The following is a 14246-nucleotide window of genomic DNA, read 5'->3' on the forward strand; positions in this document are numbered from 1 at the left end:
TCTATATCATAAATGGAAATTTGCTTTTCTATTTAAATCTTAAAATAGTAGTTTAAGTGGGAATTACCCAATAATATTAATTACCATTTTTAGTAATAGGTCAAGGTAGAGATTCTTTGTAAGGAGCTTATAATCTAAACAAGACATAACAAACCAACAACTATAAAATTAGCTCAGAAAAATTGAGTCTTCAACGTTTAGGGAAGAAACTGGCCTTAGAATTTGCCCTTGGTTGCATTTACCCAAGCTAGGATTATTCAGAGTTTTTCTTTTCACCACCGAAATAGATGAGACTTGATGATGGTCATCTTTAATTCATGATGTATTACTAAATAATAATGTGAGTGCAAGGAGGAGGATGAGAGGGCACAGAGCTGGAAGGCTAACTGGCTCAGGGCCCACATTTATAAAGGGCCTGGAATTACCTCCAGAGGAGGCTACACAAAGGTATTCTGATGGGATTGAAAAAAGACACCCCCATCCAAATTTAAAATTGAGATTCCCTGACTAAGCTACATCACCTTTTGTGTACTATAGGTTTTTAAAATTAAAATTTTAAATTAAATTTAAAAATTGATTTTAAACATTAAATTTTAGTTACTTAATTTAAAAATAAAATTTAACTATATTAATCAAAAATAAAATTTAATTTTAAAAATAAAAATTAAACCTTTTAATTATCTTCTTTAACTAGCAAAGCTGTTTTGTTACATTTTTAGTGTGTGTTAAAGGTATCAATTATTAAAATGTAAACATTCAAAGCACCACCAATTTTTAAACTTTATTTTAGCATTTAAAAAAAGTTTAGTATACTAGGAACCTCAGAAATAACGGAGGCGGCTTGAATCTCTGTCAGCCTTTGAGAAGCCCTGACATTAGAATGCAAATATTTCCATGAGGTGGCAGGAGCATTTTCATGTAAGCCTAAGGAACTATGACTAAGAAATCTGAAAATAAGAAAATTATAGAAAAGAATGAGTTGCATGTTTCAAATGAAATGCATACGTTTTTGTTTTTCCTCTATGCTGAATTTTGTGGACATCAACAAGTCTTACTACTCTAACCTACTAATACATATTTGAAATACACAGTATTTGCACCTTTAAAGCGTGCTTTCTCAGTCTGAAGTCGCTAACTCACCATGGTGATCTTGTAGAAATAGCATGTTTGTGAATCGTGAGTGTTCAGCCAGAGTAAACTGCATGATGAACAAGGGTTCTTGGACACTGAAGCCTGGAGTGCTAATAAAACCTGATACGTAAGGTTCCTTGAAAGACAAGTCTTACAGAGATGTCTTAAAGGAGAAAGGAGTGACAGTTAAAACAATAGGAAAGTCAACTCTCATGAATTAGAAGGGAAGGTTAATTCTGGGTAGCAGGTCAACCGAGGTCACTGTTTGAATTATAAATATCTTGAAAGGGAACTTCTTCCTCTTGTCTGCCCCGTTCCCACAACTGCATTGTCTCCTGGGGAAGCAGTCATGGTTATTTCAGCAAATTCAGTACAGAGTGCTGCAGACAACCATTTGGGAACTGAAATATGAAGCAAGCTGTCCAATTGGGGTAGGGAAATTACATCTTTGAGACCAATGGGGATTGTTCTAAGGACATTTAAAGAGGAATAGGGGAGAAAAAGATACAAACAGCACCAAATGTGAAAGGAGGATTTGAGTCTGAATTCCATTTCTGCTACAGGGTTAACATATCCCTGATGGTCTTAACTCAAGTGCTTAAAGTAAAAGCAGATGAAAGGAGGAAGGCTCATATCATTAGCCAGACCCTGGGGAGCCCAGAGCTCTACATGCTAAAATATTGAGTAAAGATGGTACAAGTTGTAACTTTCTAGGATTCCACAAAAGGCAGGTGGAAAGAAGATGTAAAAATCCACAGTGATAGTCCAGGAAAGAGTGTAACAGTCACAGGTAACTAATGACTTGTTTTATGGTGACAAGAACTATACTTAAAAAGAAAGCTCTGTGAATGGCCCCCGATGTCCTTGGGTCTCTGCGTCACAGCTCAACGCGTCTAGCTTGGTGAGGGTCTCAGGGTCGGGGTATGCTCTACGTATGTGATTTCAGGTATTCCTCATAGCACTATGAGTTGGGGATTTTTATTCCCATTTTACAGGTAATGAAATGGTCTCAAAGAGAAATGTCAAGTCATTTGCCGAAGACTGGGTGGGAAAGTTGGGCTTTAGATCCTTCTGACCCTAAAAATGATGCTATATCTTCAATATTATTCTGTGTCATTCTTACTACTTTAAGGACTGCTCACAAATTAACCTGACTTCCCCTTTCTTCAATGGGAATCACCCAGGCTTGAACCTTGGAATCGTCTTTGACCCTTCAAATCAATTATCCCACAAGTATTTATTGAATACCTACTACAAGTTAGGCATTAGGGTTAAAGAATGAATGAAATATAATGCCTGCTTTCAGAAAGTATACAGCTCATACATGGAATCAGTTACTTAACCTTGTAGGGTTCGTTTATCACACAGCTACTCCTGTCTTTCTTTTCTGAATGTCTCCCCCTGTTCAGGACCTCACTCCCTGCTGCTTGGACTGTAGTCCTATACTGGTCTCTATCTGTTATTAGCAGAGGTCACAGGAGAACCACTCACAGAGTTGTGAGCAATGTGAAGAATTTTTTTTAAAGTAATGAGGAGACATTCAGAAACTAGCAGTGGTGGGAAGCAGTGACCACGCCTAGAGCCAGACTGTTCCGGAGCTGCCACCCCTTCGGAGCTATAGTCATGGAGGGAGGCAGCTAAGAAGCCTCTCTTCTCTTGCCCTCTGAGTTGCTGGTGCTGCCCTCTGCTTAAACTCGGAAGCCAGACGACCCAGGTCTGCAGTCTGCAGAGGTCAGCCTCCCTGTGCAGAGAAGTGGGGAATGAATGAAGGAGCAGCAAATGGAGAATAACCAGCTCTCTATCTATTCATTCATCAAAAAATACATACTGAATGTATTTCATGACAGGCACCGTCACTATAGTGAGCAGAATGGATCTTTCCTTCACGGAGCTTATAGTTTGGTGATGGCCACCAAGAAAAATCAAATAAAACACTAATGAGCCTGATTCAAATGGAAGTAGAGCTATGAAGGAATGGAACCCAGTTCAATAAGAGAGTATAATGAAGGAAACTGAATCAACTTTGAGAGCCAGGAAGGCTTCCTCAAGTAAGGGACAGTAACTAAGAGATGAAGGAGGACATTAGAGAGGAAAGAAAGAACTGGAGAGCTCATTTAAGCAGAGGGCAGCATAGGTCAAAGTGCCTGCTTGTGGTAGGAGGGAGCAAGGCTCATCTGAGGAACAAAGAGAAATGTGGTGTGAGAAACAGGAATGCTGGAAGGACAGTGGCCTTAGTGAAGCTAGGAGCCAGAGCTAGGGCAGATCAGGGGAGGCTTTGTGGGCCAGGTTAAGGATTTAGGTTTATATCTTAACAGCAAGTGGGAAACCAACAGTTTTCATTCAGAGAGGGAATAAGGATGGGAAGCGGACACAGTCAGATGTCAGAACTGTTTGGGGAGATCACTCTGGCTGCAATACGGAGACTAAAGTGGAGGGAGGTAGAGACCAGCTCTAGGCTATTGTGAAAGTCCAGTGGGTAGAGAAGGAGGGCACAACCTGTGATGGTGGCAATGGAGATGGAGGGCAGTGAAGGTGTTAAGAGTGATTTGGGAGGGAATGTAGTTTGATGCAATCACCAAGGAAACCAGTATGGAGAGTCCTTAAAAAACAGAAAATAGACTACCCTGTGATTCAACAATCCCACTCCTGGGCATATAGGAGGGAACTCAAATTCGAAAAGATACATGCACCCTAATATTCATAGCAGCACTAATTACAATAGCCAAGACATGGAAGCAACCCAAATGTCCATCAACAGATGAATGGATAAAGAAGTTGTGGGGTGTGTGTGTGTATACACACACACACACACACACACACATACATACACACACACACACACACACACACACACACATACACACACATATATATTTCTCAGCCATAAAAAAATTAAATAATGTTGTTTGCAGCAACATGGATGGACTTAGAGATCATCATACTATGTGAAGTAAGCCAGAAAAGGAAAGAAAAATACCATATGCTACCACTTATATGCAGAATCAAAAAAAAAAAAAGAAAAATGACATAAATGAACTTATTTACAAAATAGAAACAGACTCACAGACTTATTTGTTTACCAGGGGGAAAGGGGGTGGGGAGGGATAAATTGGGAGTTTGGGATTTACAGAAACTAACTACTATAGATAAACAACAAGGTCCTACTGTATAGCACAGGGAACTATATTTAATATCGTCTAATAATCTACATTGGAAAAGAATATGAAAAGGAATATATATATTAATGTATAATTGAATCATTCTGCTGTACACCAGAAACTAACACAACATTAATCAACTATACTTCAGTTAAAAAAGAGTGATTCAGGAGCCCCAAGAGGACTTGGCAGTGCATTGTGCATGCGGCTGGATGTAAATAAAGTGCCAGGGTGACTCCTGGGTCTCCACCTTGTACAAATATTAAGATATTCACTGAACTAGGAAAACATGGTAGGCCGGGTTTGGGGATTGTTGTCAGTTGAATTGTGTCCCCTCAAAAAGTTATGTTAAAGTCCTAACCCTAGTACCTCAGAGTGTGACCTTATTTGGAAATAGGGACTTTCCAGAGATGACCAAGTTAAAATGAGGGCATCAGGGTAAGCCCTAATCCAGAATGACTGACGTCCTTTTAAAAAGGGGAAATTTGGACATAGAGAACGTACAGAGGGTAGACCATGTGAAAACACAAGGAAAACACCATGTGGAAATAAGTCAAGGAATGTCTGAGACTACCAGAAGTTAGGAGAGAGGCGTGGGACTCATCACTCTCTGATGGGACCAACCCTGCCAGTACCTTAGTTTTGGGCTTCTAGCCTTCAGAACTGCGAGACAATAAATTTCTGTTGTTGAAGCCACCCCGTTTGTGGTACTTTGTTATAGCAGCTCTAGCAAACTGATACAGGAATGGAAATCAAGAACTTGCCCCTATACAAACTGAGTTTAAGGGGCTATTTGAGAAGCAGTACAGCAAAATGGTTGAAAGCATGGACTAGGGAGCCATCTGCTTGGTTGTAAACCTAGCTCTGCTGTTTACCTGCTGTGGGAGCATACTCAAGTTAAAATCCATCAGTCTCCTCATCTGTAACCGGGAATACTACTACCTTTCTCATAGAGTTACGAGAAGCGAATGAACTGGTTATAAAGCACTTAAAACAGTGCCTGGCACATAGTAAGCACTATAGAAGAGTTTATTTAAGTGAAGACAAATACATAAATCATCCACGTATTGAATAGAGTTGGTTAGGAGTCGAATTCAGAAGAGAGTTCTGCATTTTAAAAGTGGGGGTCACTGGCATGTAACTGACACCTGTAGGGAAGTACACAGTGGCCTAGAGAGAGACTGTGGGATGAACAGAGATTAGGGCTTCTGGCCAAGTCTTGACATCTCCAACATTTAATGGCTGGGTAGAGGAGATTGAATCATCAAAGGAGACAGGAAAATGATGAAAGAAAAACCACAGTGACATACCATCTCACGGCTACCAGGATGGTTGTTAGGGACTGACTTATGTCCCCAAGACTTCATGTGTTGAAGCCCTAACTTCCAATGTAACTGTATTTGGAGATAGGGCCTTTAAGGAGGTAATTCAATTAAATGAAGTAATAAGGGTGGGGCCTTCGTCCAATAGCACTAATGTTCTTATAAGAAGAGGAAGAGACACCAGATATCTCTCTTTCTACCCACATATACAGAGAAAAGTCCATTTGTGGACACGGTAAGAAGGTTCTCTCTGCAAGCCAGGAAGAGAGGCCTAATCAGAAACCAACACTGCTGGTATGTTGATCTTGGACTTCTAGCCTCCAGAACTGTGAGAAAATAAAATTCTGTTGTTTAAGCCACTAGTCTTGCATTCTGTTATGGCAGCCCAAGCAAATTAATTCTGGCTATAATTTAAAGAATAGAACATAGTAAGTGTTGGTGAGAATGTGGAGAAATTGGAACCCTCATGCATTGCTGGTGGGATTGTAAAATGGTGCAGCCACTGTGGAATGCATTATGGGGTGTCCTCAAAAAGCTAAAAATATAATTACCATATGACCCAGCATTTCCACTCCCAGGTGTATATCTAAGATAATTGCAAAGAAAGACTCAAACAGATACTTGCATGCCAATGTTCCTTGCAGTGTTATTTGCAGTAGCCAAAAGATGGAAACAACCCAAGTGGTCATCAACAGATGTGATATATGCATACAATGGAATATTATTCAGCCATAAAAAGAAATGGATTTCTATTACATGCTACGTCATGGATGAACCTTGAAAGCATCATGATGAGTGAAATAAGCTAGCTACAAAGGACAAATATTGCACAATTCCACTTACATGAGGTGTCTAGAATAGGCAAGTTGATAGAGATAGAAAGTAAATGAAAAGTTACCAGGGGCTGGGGGAGAGCAAGATGGGAGTTATTGCTTAGTGGGTACAGAGTTTCTATTAAAAAGTTACGGAAAGTGTTAGTGGTGATTATTGTACAACATCATGAATGTAATTAATGTCATTGAATTGTACACTTAAAAATGGTTAAAAACACAAATTTTATGTTATTTATATATTTTTTATTTTTTTAACATTTTTTATTGAGTTATAGTCATTTTACAATGTTGTGTCAAATTCCAGTGTAGAGCACGACTTTTCAGTTATACATGAACATACATATATTCATTGTCGCATTTTTTTCGCTGTGAGCTACCACAAGATCTTGTATGTATTTCCCTGTGCTATACAGTATAATCTTGTTTGTCTATTCTACATATGCCTGTCAGTACCTACAAATTTTGAATTCCCAGTCTATCCCTTCCTACCCACCGCCCCTTGGCAACCACAAGTTTGTATTCTATGTCTGTGAGTCTGTTTCTGTTTTGTATTTATGTTCTTTCAATTTTTTTTTTTTTTTTTTAGATTCCACATATGAGAGATCTCATATGGTATTTTTCTTTCTCTTTCTGGCTTTCTTCACTTAGAATGACATTCTCCAGGGAAATCCATGTTGCTGAAAATGGCATTATGTTGTCATTTTTGTGGCTGAATAGTATTCCATTGTATAAATATACCACAGCTTCTTTATCCAGTCATCTGTTGATGGACATTTAGGCTGCTTCCATGTCTTGGCTATTGTAAATAGTGCTGCTATGAACATTGGGGTGCAGGTGTCTTTTTGAAGTAGGGTTCCTTCTGGATATATGCCCAGGAGCTGTTATATATATTTTTTAAATGTCTTTCTTTCTTTCCTTCTTTCCTTCTTTCCTTCTTTGCTTTCTTTCTTTCTTTCTTTCTTTCTTTCTTTCTCTCTTTCTCTCTTTCTCTCTTTCTCTCTTTCTTTCCTTCCTCCTTTCTTTATTTGAAGTATAGTTGGTTTACAATGTTGTGTTAGTTTCTGGTGTACAGCAGAATGATTCACTTAAGTATACATTCCCTTTCATATTCTTTCTCATTAGAGGTTACTACAAGATATTGACTGTGATTCCTTGTGCTATACAGTAGGTCCTTGTTGTTTATTTTTCTTATATATGTTAGTTAGTATCTGCAAATCCCAAACTCTCGATTTATCCCCATCCCATCCCCTTACCCCCTATAACCATAAGTTTGTTTTCTATGTCTGTGAGTCTGTTTCTGTTTTGTAAATAAGTTCATTTGTGTCGTTTTAGACTCCACATATAAGTGATATATGGTATTTTTCTTTCTATTTCTGGCTTACTTTACTTAGTATGATGATCTCCAGGTCCATCCATGTTGCTGCAAATGGCATTATTTTATTCTTTTTTATGGCTGAGTAGTATTCTGTTGTATAAATATACCACAGCTTCTTTATGCAGTCATCTGTTGATGGATATTTAGGTTATTTCTGTGTCTTGGTTATTGTAAATAGTGCTGCTGTGAACATTGGGGTGCATGTGTCTTGTCAAATTAGAGTTCTCTCTGAATATACACCCAGGAATGGGATTGCTGGATCTCATGATAAGCCTATTTTTAGTTTTTTGAGGAGTCTCCATACTGTTTTCCATAACAGCTGCACCAAATTGCATTCCCACTAACAGTGTAGGAGAGTTCCCTTTTATCTACACCTCCTCTAGCATTTATCGTTTGTGGACTTTTTAATGATGGTCATTGTGACCCATGTGCAATGTAGTTTTGATTTGCATTTCTCTGAATATTAATGATATTGGGCATCTTTTCATGTGCCTGTTGGCCATCTGTATATCTTCATTAGAGATATATCTGTTTAGGTCTTCTTCCCAGCATTCTTTGATAGGGTTCTTTGTTTTCTTGTTATTGAATTGTATGAGTAGTTTATGTTCTGAAAATTAAGCCCTTGTCTGTCACATTGTTTGCAGATGTTTCCATAGGTTGTCTTTTCGTTTTGTTTATAGTTTTCTTCTCTGTGTAAAAGTTTATAATGTTGATTAGGTCCTATTTGTTTATATTTGCTTTTATTTCTGTTGCCTGGGTAGACTGCCCTAGGAGAACATTGCTATGATTTATGTCAGAGAATGTTTTGACTATGTTCTCTTCTAGGAGATTTATGGTGTCCTATCTTATGTTCAGCTGTTTAAACCATTTTGAGTTTATTTGTTTGTATGGTGTGTGGGAGCAAATAAGCTTCTTGACTCTTGTCAATCTAGTCTTATTTAAAAAATGATCACAGTCGTGTAAATCAGAGGAAGGCTGACAACTGTATAGACTATTAGATCTTTAGACACTGAATACTTCATAATTTCCCAACTTGAAGATAGTGCCTGTTAGTGGTTTGTGAAATCAGTGTAGTGAGTCATCACTGGCATTTAAAAAAATAGCCTAGAATTCAATAGGAAAAAAACAGTGCATTTAATGAGGGTATTGTTTCATGAAATTTTGTTTCCGTTTTGCACACACTGTGTGATGTTGTAAAACATTTCTTAACTCTGGATCGTGGTCAAAAAGTTTGAGAGCCACTGATCTAGTCTTAACACAGACACGCCCTGCTGTCCAGCCATAACAAACCACTGTCAGTTCCCCAAAACACCAGGCCGTTTTCTACTCCAGAGGACGTGGCACTTACTGTACCTGAAATGGACTTGCCCTCCTTGTCTATCTGAGGCCCCTGGCTTATTTTTCAAGATGCTACTCAAGTATCTTGCCTGTATGCCCTCTGTCCCCCTTGTGAGCAAAGCCAGACTCCCTCCTACGTGCTTCCACCCCCACTTCCACCTGAGGCATCGCAGTGCTGCGCTCTGGGTGGTGGTCACTTCCCAGGTGGCCGCCTCTTCTCCTAGTGTGGGCTCCTGAGACTGGGGACTTTGTAATCTTCCCCTCGGTATTGCCAGGGCCCCATACAATGCCTGTAACACTCAGTACACGAATGTTAAATAATTACAGGGAAAGACCTTTATGAGGACCAAGATGACTCTTTATGTAATGAAATAGAATAGCATCCAGATTTTCAGTAGTAAGTGAAAAAAAGCATGGTGCAGTACAACATGCATAATATACTGCGTGTGTGTGTGTGTGTGTGTGTGTGTGTGTGCACGCACGCGCGCATGCACCCATTTGATTGCAGAGAACAGCTTTGGAAGAATAAAAAGAATACAAAGGAAAGTGGTAACAATGGTTGCCCCCGGGGACAGGCATAGAAAGGAGACTAATATTTAACTATCTGCCTCTTGATTTTTGTGCCAGGTGCATGCATTACTAATCACTAAAATGAACTAATATATATTACTCCAAAATACTTTTATAGGCAATGAATGTAAGAAAGGCAAAATTTATGGCTTCCAAACATCCCATAATGTAAAAAGGCATAATTGGTTTTTCTTGACTGATTCTTTTAAAGCCTTTATTCTCTAAGCTTCAAGTAACATTTTCTGTTTTACAGCAAAAAGGAGAATTGGCATCTCCCATAACCAAGAGAGCAGCCCAGGTGTAAGAGGGAGACTGGAGTGGATGAAAGTAAGTTTCTGTGAAATAAGCAAACCTCCAGTCTTTATGGAAGATGCAGATCCTAGGAAGGCCTGACTAATGAGCATTCTAGCAGTTGTCAAAAAAGGCAGTTGTAACAAGGGATAATCTAAGCTAATTTTGTAACCCTTTGAAGAACAAGGTTCTTCTGCCAGTCCTCTGGCTGGGCTTTCCAAATTTCATCTCTTTAAAATATTCTTTTATATAAGCCTAATTGTTAGAATTAAAAGAGCTGCTTATTACAGACTTGGGTTTCTATGGCAACTGTAAAAATAAACGCCAGTGTCTGAAGCATTGAGAAAAATAATATACACTAATAATAGGTAGCCCTGTGAATCCTTTTAATATGACAACTAATTGAGAGTCAGCTACTCTACATGTTGAAACGAGAATGGCTGCCGAGATCTGCAAACTTTTTGAAACCCAGCAAAACATCCACTGTTAAAGTCACTGAAATGATTCTGAATCAAAATATATGTTCCAAGTGTATCTGTTAGTGGAAGAAAAGATCATTTTCCCTTTTACAGTAAATGCTCAAAAATCTATCATGTTTCTCTCTAGCATATCATCTCGCATTTTTTTTTTTTTGCCTTTTTTCTTTTCTTTCTTTCTTTTTTTTTTTTTTTTTTTTTTTTTTTTTTGCTTAAGTGCTTGCTGAATTCCTGGCGGGGCGATCTTGGCCCCAGGTTGGGGCCTGCCCTGTGGCCGGGTGTGAAAGCACAGGGAACATCCTCCGCTCTGCTGCCTCTGCCATGTTCCTCTCCTCAGAATGGGGGATGAACTCCAGGCAGAGTTCAGCTTCAGACAGTGTCCCTGAGATGGGCCCTACCTGGTTCATGTTTGTGAACATTAGTTCTTTTCTGAAATAAGTTCTTCTGTTGATTTACTGTAAAGCAAACGGCGTGATCCTTTGTGTTAGTTCGCTAGGGCTGCTAGAATGACTGCCACAGAGTGGTTGCCTTAAACAGCAAACACTTATTTTCTGACAATTCTGGAGGCTGGAAGTCCCAGAGCAAGGTGGAGGCACAGTTTTTTCTTCTGAGGTCTCTCTCCTCAGCTTGTAGATGGACACCTTCTCATGGTGTTCCCTCTGTGTGTGTCTGTGTGCTGATCTCCTCTTCTTATAAGGACATGAGTCATACTGGGTTAGCCCCCCCCCCACCCCTCTGCAGAGACCTGACTTTAATTTCATTAACTCTTTAAAGACTGTCTCCAAATACAGTTACATTCTGCAGTACTGGGGATTAGGACTGCAACATATGAATTGTAGGGGACACAATTCAGCTCGTGACACTAAGCATGCTTGTTTACAATGTGACTTTGCTGTCCTTTCCATCAGAGTAGGCTCTACCCAGTATGACTGGTGCCCTTGTAAAAAGAAGGGATTAGGACACAGACATACATAGAGGGAGAAAGTCATGTGAACATGAAGGCATGTCATGTCATGAAGAACATGTCATGGACATGAAGACGGCCATCTACACGCCAAGGAGAAATGCCTCCGAAGAGACCAGCATGGCTGACACCTGGATCCCAGACTTCTAGCCTCTATGATTGTGAGAAAATAAATTCCTGTTTTGTAAGCCACTCAGTCTGTGGTATTTTGTTACGGCAGCTTTAGCCAACTCCCACACTTAGAGGGACAGGAGGAACTGCTGCAGCTATCTTTTCTGCCACACGCCCGAGACCGTAAGCTCCCTGTGGTTTGGGGTTCTGTTATTCTTGTGCATCATCAGCTTCGATAAATATCCCTTGTTTTTAGGTTGTTTTTCAAGGCAAGAGAAGAGAGAGAAGCCAGACAAGATGGTGAAAGATCAGAGAAATATGAGAGACCCAGAAGAATGTTTGTGTCATGGAAGCCAAAGGGAGAGAGAATCTTGGAAAGAGATCTTTGGAAATCTCAAGGAGGATGGGGACTGAGAAATGGCCACTGGAGTTAAGTCAGTAACCGCACACCAAACAGTTCACAAGGTGGGAGGAGCTGGGATTGCTGGCAGGGAAGTGTTGGCCAAGGAGAACTTTATATTCTTACCATCTATTTCTACTTTTTGAAATATTTTACCATAAGAATATATCCTCATGTAAAAATTTTTAACATACAGTAATTTTTAAAGAAAAAAGTCAGAATCCTCTCTGGGCCTTCCACCCCTGCTTTCTGCAAGTACCTACTTCTGGGAGTTTAGAGCACATGCTTGTACACGGCTAGGAGTGCAAAATGGCACAGCCCCAGGGAGGGCAATTTGGCAACAAAAAAGAAAAAAACATTTAAATGATACCTCAATAAAGTTCTTTTAAAAAGTTACAAATGCGTAAACCCTCTAGATACACTCACAACATGCAAAATGATACTGTGTACAAAGATATTCACTGTAACTTTATTTGTTATAGGAAGAGTCTAGGAATAATCTGTGTCTTCCAATAAGGGATAGTTAAATAAACTGTGCTACAGTCACACATGGAATCTCATGCTGCTGCTAAAAGAAAAAAGAAAAAAAGAGAGAAGGAAGCTCTCCTTGTAGTGATATGGAAAGATTTCCAAAATAGGTTAAATGAAAAAAACAAGATACAGAGCAGTTGTATGCTCCTTTTATGTAAGCAAGGAGGCAGAAGAAGAATACACTTATACATAGTAGTGTAATATATTTTAATTTACATATGTTTGCATAAAGAAACTCTAGAGTGATAAGAAACAAATGGAATTGTTTATCTGGAGTGAAGGGTGTAGACGGAGACAGGTGGGATTATTCTAGATCATTTTCTCACTTATGTACACAGTGTCATTAGATCCTTAGAGCAAATCTGAGGCAAGTATTATTCTCCTGATTTTACAGAAGAAGATTGGAAAGACTAAGTCACTTACTTGCCCGGTTACCAACTTACACAGCTGGTGAACATGGAGCCCAGTTCCAGCATAGCTCTGCCTAACTCCAAAGTCCATGCTACAACATCGTTCACACTGTGCCCTGAGTAAACGTGGGCCCCTCGTCTTCAGATTTATGATCTGAAGTAAATGACATCAAAGGCAGAATAATCAAAGGTCAGAGGCGAACACATTTTAAGGTGTTTATACAAATACAAGGGACTAGAGATCAGGAGACATTTTTTATCAAGTAGACTGGTTTTACTGGCAGTTTGTATTTCTGTATTTGTTCCTTTGTTGACTTCCTGGCTTCTCAGATGTCTATTTTGGAATAAATAAGTGGAAGAGGGGGTGGAAAGTTGATCTACTTTATGTGGTACATACAGTTTCCTCAGGCAAGTAATTTTTTGTTGAGGCTTTTGAAGTTCAGGGTTTATGCTGTTTAGTTCCTGGACATGTTGTCCAATAAAGTGACTAGAGGTATAGGAAGGGAAATAAAGATGAAGAAAAGTCCCTTCGTGGGTAAGTCTGCCACCTCTGCTGCCCAGTCTCCTGGATCTGTCTGAGAATAAATGGAAAACTCTGGAGTTTGTTCGTGCACAAGAAGGCTCTGGCACCCAGTTAAGTTATATTGTGTGTTCTAGATCTTTTCTTAACTCATTTTGTCTTTTTTGCCCTGCTATGAGGAAATGTCTCTTAAGCTAGATTTATTTCCTAAATAGGATATCCAGGCCTTGAATGAAATAGCTCTTGCTCTGAGCAGTCCAGATCCTAAAGTCCTTCAGTTATGTACTCATGGCTGTTACTTACATGTGAGACCTGAGTGGTCCTTCAGAGGGGTTCTCAATAGAGCTTTGGGGGTTCAAATTAGAAAGTGAAAGGGAAACCCCAAGAACACACAGTAGGAAATCGAGAGTTCTCTCCTTAGGTTACTTTCCCCTCGATTTCAGCTGCAAGTGATACGGGTTTGCCTTGCTGCCAACTTGGGCCAAACTCATGAGTCCTTTCCCAATGGGTAAAAGTGGAAAAATAGAATAGTTGCTTCTCCCCAAGGCTGCTGACTCCTGTCCCCATCACAGTGAGTCACAATGCCAGGACCACCCAAACTTGTTGCCCTAACTGCAGACAACCTTATGAATGCTTTGCCCTCCTCTTGCAGCAAAGCAGGCCTCCCAGCTTGCCCCATGAGCCCTCAGTGCTCCAAGCATACTAGACCAGACCTTATGATCTTTTATTCTGGAGACCAACCCTCTTCTTGGCTCATCACAGCTCATAGAAGAAGAAACAAATCTTAGCCATGACACTGGTAAACTCTTTATAGAG

General features: G+C 39.7%; 1 long non-coding RNA gene across 1 annotated transcript in view; it reads left to right on the forward strand.

Annotated features, from left to right (window-relative positions):
* The window catches only part of LOC106730553, a 35135-nt gene extending 21833 nt beyond the window's left edge, over positions 1–13302 (forward strand). Inside the window, exons 2-3 of the long non-coding RNA XR_001367016.2 lie at positions 9981–10054; positions 11826–13302. This is a non-coding gene — a long non-coding RNA (uncharacterized LOC106730553). The remainder of the gene's footprint in view (positions 1–9980; positions 10055–11825) is intronic.
* Positions 13303–14246: the final 944 nt, after the last annotated feature.

The sequence above is a fragment of the Camelus ferus genome, chromosome 25, assembly GCF_009834535.1.
Source record: "Camelus ferus isolate YT-003-E chromosome 25, BCGSAC_Cfer_1.0, whole genome shotgun sequence".
In the NCBI taxonomy this organism is placed as follows: Eukaryota; Metazoa; Chordata; class Mammalia; order Artiodactyla; family Camelidae; genus Camelus; species Camelus ferus.